The 6656-nt window shown below is 41.9% G+C and overlaps 1 non-coding gene across 1 annotated transcript; it reads left to right on the top strand.

The window, feature by feature from the left end:
* The first annotated feature begins 512 nt into the window (after window positions 1-512).
* TRNAR-CCG lies at window positions 513-585 on the top strand. The gene has a single exon. It is a non-coding gene; the product is annotated as a tRNA-Arg (tRNA).
* Window positions 586-6656: the final 6071 nt, after the last annotated feature.

Raw genomic sequence — 6656 nt, 5'->3', positions numbered from 1 at the left:
CATTAAAATAAACAGTATATGTGAACTGAATAACCTACTTTGTTCCGGCCTTACGCCAACCCTGCACTTCCAACAGAACCATCTTCGAAGCTTCCTGGCCATCACTGCCCCGCCTCCAACGTCGCCATCATTCCTTTCACACCCCCCACTTCCCGAAAGTGCCTTCCGTGCGCTCTCTCAACCTCCTCTTGATTGTTTCCCCTATGGGTTGCAGCATCAGTTCAGAACTGAAAATCTCCCTATCCCACATCTCGAAGTCATTAAAGATTTCAACAGGATTCACATTGATGACCCATCTAACTGCTCGTCCTCTCACAGTTTCTGACAACTGTGTATTAGTTTTTGCAAGTTTTAGAGGGTGTTGTAAATAGTTTTTAGCTGTTAGTGAATTTTAATTTCAAACGAGGAACTTTTTATTAAGCTGGATCTCTGAAGTCAGCGCTTAAAAAGCCCCCTGCCCCACCACGTTACATTCTCTTTGTGTCTTATGTAAGGATCTGTCTTTGGCGGTTGGCCGCGTGGCCTAATGGATAAGGCGTCTGATTCCGGATCAGAAGATTGAGGGTTCGAGTCCCTTCGTGGTCGTTGTTTTTCATTTGCTGGTCTGAAAGATGTTTATTGATTCAGAGCGTTTTCCCTCTTCTTGCTCCGGTCTCGCTGCCAATTAACAACTAAAGGTATAAGTCTTATTTAAAGAGTATATACAGCGTGTCTGCCCTGTGACAAGTGCTTTACAAAAGAACAAAGCTGAAATAGCACTTGGCCTCAAAGAGCTTACTTTCTACTGGACCTAACAGTTGAAATCAAGCAAACGCTGGGAAGAAAAAAAGAAAAAAAAAAAAAAAATGGTTTCCACTCCTGTGGAAGAAGTAAGTAGGAGGATAAAATAAAAAATAAGGGATGGGGGCTTCTTTAGGAAGCATCCATCCTCTTGGAGGTACTGAAGAAATGCTGTTTAGCTGGAAAATGAGTATTTTTCAGGCAGAAGGAATAGCATTTGTTAATTCACTGAGAATCTGAAATCACTAAGTATTTGCAAAGTTCAGGTTGCTGAACGCTTGTGTGTATGTGTTTGGAGCTGGGGGTGGGTGGGGGGCGGGGGAAGGAGTGGAAATCACTACAGAGAAAATCAACAAAAAGAGACAAAGTGAGTTAAATTTCTGGGAACAAGCTCTCTCACAGAAATTCTCTATGGCTGAGACTCTGAACATGATTTAAAATTAGTGTTCTCCAAATTTTCACTAGCTACCAAAAAAGGTAACTGTCATCACCAGGCAAATTGTCATCACTTAAGCCTAAAGGCAGAAACCACCAAAAGCTTTAATCCAAACTGAGCCGTCCTCTAGTGCAACCTGTATAAGGGTAGTCATGATAGGTTCAATTTTTGCAAGCGGGCCAGTGCCATAAATTGACCTGAACGTTACTACAAAGAAAGCACAGTGAGCGCAGGATCAAGCAAGTTTTCATCATTTTTAATTGAGCTCCAGTCGCTTCTTGAGGAACAGGAAGCTAAAATTGATTCTCAAGAACATTTGTTTCTGTGAGAATACGTGGTAACTGAATAAGAATTCTTTAAAAAGAAACAATGCAATTCCCAGATTTAACACCAAAGCCAGTTAACATTTACCGAATGCATACACTGTGGCTGCACTATTCCAACTATGAGAAATGTATTAATAGTCTTATTTTACAGATGTAGAAACTGACACCTAGAAGGGTATAATACATTGCCCAACACAACTAATAAAGAGTAAAGCTGGAAACTTAACCAAAATATGTTATTTCTGGAGCACAAGTCTTAATGTTTAAAACAACTTTTTGCTGTTTAATGGCATGATGCAGTGTGGTAAAATATACATAATATAAAATGTCACTTTAACTTTTTTTTTTTTTTTTTTTTTTTTTGAGACAGAGTCTGAGACAGAGTCTTGCTCTCTGTGGCCAGGCTGGAGTGCAGTGGCGGGATCTCGGCTATCTCGGCTCATTGCAACCTCCGCCTCCTGGGTTCAAGCAATTCTCCTGCCTCAGTCTCCCGAGTAGCTGGGAGTACAGGCGCGTGCCACCACGCCCACCTAAGGTTTTGTATTTTTAGTAGAGACGGGGTTTCACTGTGTTAGCCAGGAAGGTCTCCATCTCCTGACCTCGTGATCCACCCGCCTCAGCCTCCCAAAGTGCTGGGATTACAGGCGTGAGCCACCGCGCCCGGCCCTTGTTTTGGTATTTTAAAGAGACAGGGTCTCATTCTCATCGCAGTCTCAAACCCCTGGGCTCAAAGGATCCTCCTGCCTCAGCCTCCCGTGTAACTAAGACTAGTCATGTGTCACAACACATGGCTAATTTTTAATTTTTTGTAGAGATGTGGGGGGCAGCGTGGTCTCACCATGTTACCCAAGCTGGTTTTGAACTCCTGGTCTCAAGCAGTCCTTCCGCCTTGACCTCCCAAAGTGCTTGGATTACAGGCATGAGCCACAGCCCCTCACCTTTTCTGTATTTTGAAATCGCCTATTCTAGATATTTCATATAAGTGGAATTATACAGTACTTGCCTTTTTGTATCTGGCCTATTTCATCACTAAACAAAATGTTTTCAAGATTCATCCATCTCACAGCATATACCAGCATATCTCATATATATATATTATATATATATATATATATATTATATATATATATATATTTTTTTTTTTTTTTGACGGAGTCTCACTCTGTCATCAGGCTGGAGTGCAGTGACACGATCTGGGCTCGCTGCAACCTCTGCTTCCTGAGTTCAAGTGATCCTCCTGCCTCAGCCTCCTGAGTAACTGGGACTGCAGGCACTTGCCAACACACCCAGCTAATTTTTGTATTTTTAGTAGAGGCGGGGGGTTTCACCATTTTGACCAGGTCTCGATCTCTTGACCTCATGATCCGCCCGCATCAGCCTCCCAAAGTGCTAGGATTATAGGTGTGAGCCACTGTGCTCGACTTTATTTTTTATTGTTTGTATTTTGATGCCTATTCTGCTTACGCATTTTTGTTTATTTTTATTTATTTTGCTTCTCTGCTCATCTGTCGGTGGCTGGATTCCCCTTTTAGCTATTCTGAATAATGCTGCAATGAACACTGGATTACAAGTATCTGTTTGAGTTTCTACACCTAGGAGTAGAATTGCTGAGGCATATGCTAAATCCATGTTTAGCTTGTTAGGAACCACCAAACTGGTTTCCACGGTGGCTTTATCATTTTACATTCTCACCAACAATGCATGAAAGTTCCAGTTTATCCACATCTTCACCAACACTTTTCATTTGCCATTTTCCTGATTATAGCCATCCAAGAAAGTTTGAAATGGTACCCCACTTTGGTTTGGATTTGCATTTCCCTAGTGAATAAAGACACTGAGTACTTTCCATGTGCTTATTGGCTATTTATATATTTTCTTTGGAGAATTGTCTATTTGATTTCTTTGTGCATATTTTTAATTGGGTTGTCTTTTTGTTTTTGAGTTGCATTAAGGTTTGGTTTGTGGTATTTGTTTTGTTTTTTCTTTTCTTTTTTTTGGGGGGGGGGGGTGTATCTGGATGTTAGACCCTTATCAAATATGTGATTTGTAAATATTTCCACCAATTCTATATGTTCTTTTTTCACTGTCTAAATAATGTCCTTATTTAGACAGCACAAAAGTTTTAAATTTTGATGACATACCATTTATCATCTATTTGTTTGTTTGTCTTTGAGATGGAGCTCACTCTGTTGCCCAGGCTGGAATGCAGCAGTGGCACGATCTAGGCTCACTGCAACCACTGCCTCCAGGTTCAAGCAATTCTCCTGCCTCATCCTGGGACTACCGGTGTGTGCCACCACACAGCCTAAAGTGCTGGGATGATAAGTGTGAGCCACCGTACCTGGCCTATTTCTTTGTTTAGTTGCCTGGGCTTTTGGTGTCATATAAAATAACCCATTGTCAAATCCAAAGATACGAAGTTTTTTTGTTTGTTTCTTTTTTTTTTTTTTTTGAGTTGGAATCTTGCTCTGCTGCCCAGGCTGGAGTGCAGTGGCGCAATCTCAGCTCACTGCAACCTCCACCTCCTGGGTTCAAGCACTTCTCCTGCCTCAGCCTCCTGAGTAACTGGGACTACAGGCGTGCGTCATCACGCCCAGCTAATTTTTTGTTTTTTTTAGTAGAGACGGGGTTTCACCGTGTTAGCCAGGATGGTCTCAATCTCCTGATCTCGTGATCTGCCTGCCTCAGCCTCCCAAAGTGTTGGGATCACAGGTGTGAGCCACTGTTCCCGGCTGCACGAAGATTTATCTCTGTTTCTTCTAAGAGTTTTCTTCTAATGGTTGTAGCTCTTATATTTATACTATATACTACAATATATACTATAATGTTTATAATGTCTGAACCCCTCCCATAAAAATGAAAGTGCCATACCCCAGTCATTGTGAGAACCGTAAATGTCCCCAAATATATACTAGTAGGTAGCAATGCCTTGGCTAAAGACTACTGCATATTAGTACAGATAAAGAATTAGCACAGATACATTTTATTCAGTGCCCAAATAAAGTATTTTAGGGCTCAAGTTGGGCCAGGCACGGTGGCTCACACCTGTAATCCCAGCACCCTGGGAGGCCAAGGCGGGTGGATCATGAGGTCAGGAGATCGTGACCATCCTGGCTAACACAGTGAAACCCTCGTCTCTACTAAAAATACAAAAATTAGCCAGGCATAGTGGCGGGCGCCTGTAGTCCCAGCTACTTGGGAGACTGAGGCAAGGATGGGGAGGTTGCAGTGAGCTGAGATCTTGCCATTGCACTCCAGCCTGGGCGACAGAATGAGACTCCATCTCAGGGGAAAAAAAAAAAAAGGCTCAAGTGTTTTACTCCAGTTTTCCTTTAATGAAAAGCTGATTCCTTTTTTGAAGAGAACTTCATATTTTTTATCTCAGAGTTTCCTTTTAAAAGAAGAGGCATATGTTAGTTTGTTTTCTTTTTTTTTTTTTTTTTTTTTTTGAGACGGAGTCTCACTCTGTCCACCAGGCTGGAGTGCAGTGGCGCTATCTAGGCTCACTGCAAGCTCCGCCTCCTGGGTTCACGCCATTCTCCTGCCTCAGCCTCCCTAGTAGCTGGGACTACAGGCGCCCGCCACCGCGCCCGGCTAATTTTTTTTATTTTTAGTAGAGACGGGGTTTCACCGTGGTCTCGATCTCCTGACCTTGTGATCCGCCCGCCTCGGCCTCCCAAAGTGCTGGCATTACAGGCGTGAGCCACCGCGCCCGGCCATTTGTTTTCACAGTAAGTGAAGATAGGCCATGTCACAAATAAACAGGGAACAACACTCGACTGTATCTGATAGACAAAGGAAACCTTGAGAAGTTTAACATTGTATCGTAGTTTTAGACAGAACACAATAATTACATTGTTAGAACAAAGTACTAAAAAAACTGATGTTACTTTTTTTTCTTTATTTAAGAGCATAACTTAACAATAGTCCCACTTGGTCAGGCCTATGTTCCCCCCCAGTCTGTTACTGTATGATTCTAAAGCAGTGGGAGGAAGCAATGCCCTCCTACATATCAGCTCACGAATTACACATACATCTTCAAAAGATCAGAGATTTCCATTTTAACCATCTCATCAATATTTCTACGTAAGTTTAAAATATTTTTATTTTCGCTTTATGCCACTTCTTAAAACTGAATTTCAGCAAGTACACTATGTAAGTCCAGGATTTCTAATTCTATTTATTTTAATTTAATTCATTTCAATAAACATTTATGGAATGCAAATGCCAATCATTATGCCAGCTACATGCATGCAAATATGAGGAAGAACTGTCCGCTTCCCTTTCTCTCAATTTGTACCAGCATCACTAGATCTTTGTGACAGTCTGGGAATAGGACTGCACATAGTGGTCCAGGTTTTGAACAAAGACAAGAAACCAATTTATTTCTTTTTTCATTTTTATTTTATTTTTAGTTTTAGTTTTTTGCAGAGTGGTCTCACTCTGTTGCCCAGGCTGGAGTGCAGTGGCATGAACACAGCTCACTGCAACCTATTCCTCCTGGGCTCCAGTGATTCTCCCATCTCAGCCTCCCAAGTAGCCAGGATTACAGGCCTGTGCCACCACGCCTAGCTAATTTATTTTTCGTAGAGACAAGGGTCTCACTATGTTCCCCAGACTGGTCTCGAACTCTTGGACTCAAGTGATCCTCCTGCCTCAGCCTCCCAAAATGCTGGGATTACAGGTGTGAACCACTGCACCCAGCCAACAATTGATTTCTTAATACCTTTCAACTGATACCCAGTATTTTATAAGCCTTTTTGGATATAGTGAGCATCTTTTCCTGAAAGAGAGAGCAGGGAATCACAAATATTACAAAGCTCTGTTTACAAAGGAAGTCTCAGGAGTATGTGACCATTTTGCCTACCCTCTGAATACCAAAGTTTACAAATATCTGCAGGCTGAGACAAAATACTCTTCGTTTCCCACCTAAGAGTCAGGAACTTAGAACTGGCCACTGGGTGAGACTGACCCTTTCCTTAAGGAGGATAATGACTGAAAACATTTATTTCTGCTAAAACAAGTTCTAGCCAACTCATTTCCTGGGCATGCTCTTGACAAATTTGCTAATATTAAGTGAGGCAAAAAGCTGCCATTCAAACATTTCAAAATTG

This window comes from Piliocolobus tephrosceles, chromosome 5 (genome assembly GCF_002776525.5).
Source record: "Piliocolobus tephrosceles isolate RC106 chromosome 5, ASM277652v3, whole genome shotgun sequence".
Lineage (NCBI taxonomy): Eukaryota > Metazoa > Chordata > Mammalia > Primates > Cercopithecidae > Piliocolobus > Piliocolobus tephrosceles.
The sequence above is the reverse complement of the archived record's forward strand: the minus strand, read 5'-3'. Positions and strand labels throughout refer to the sequence as shown.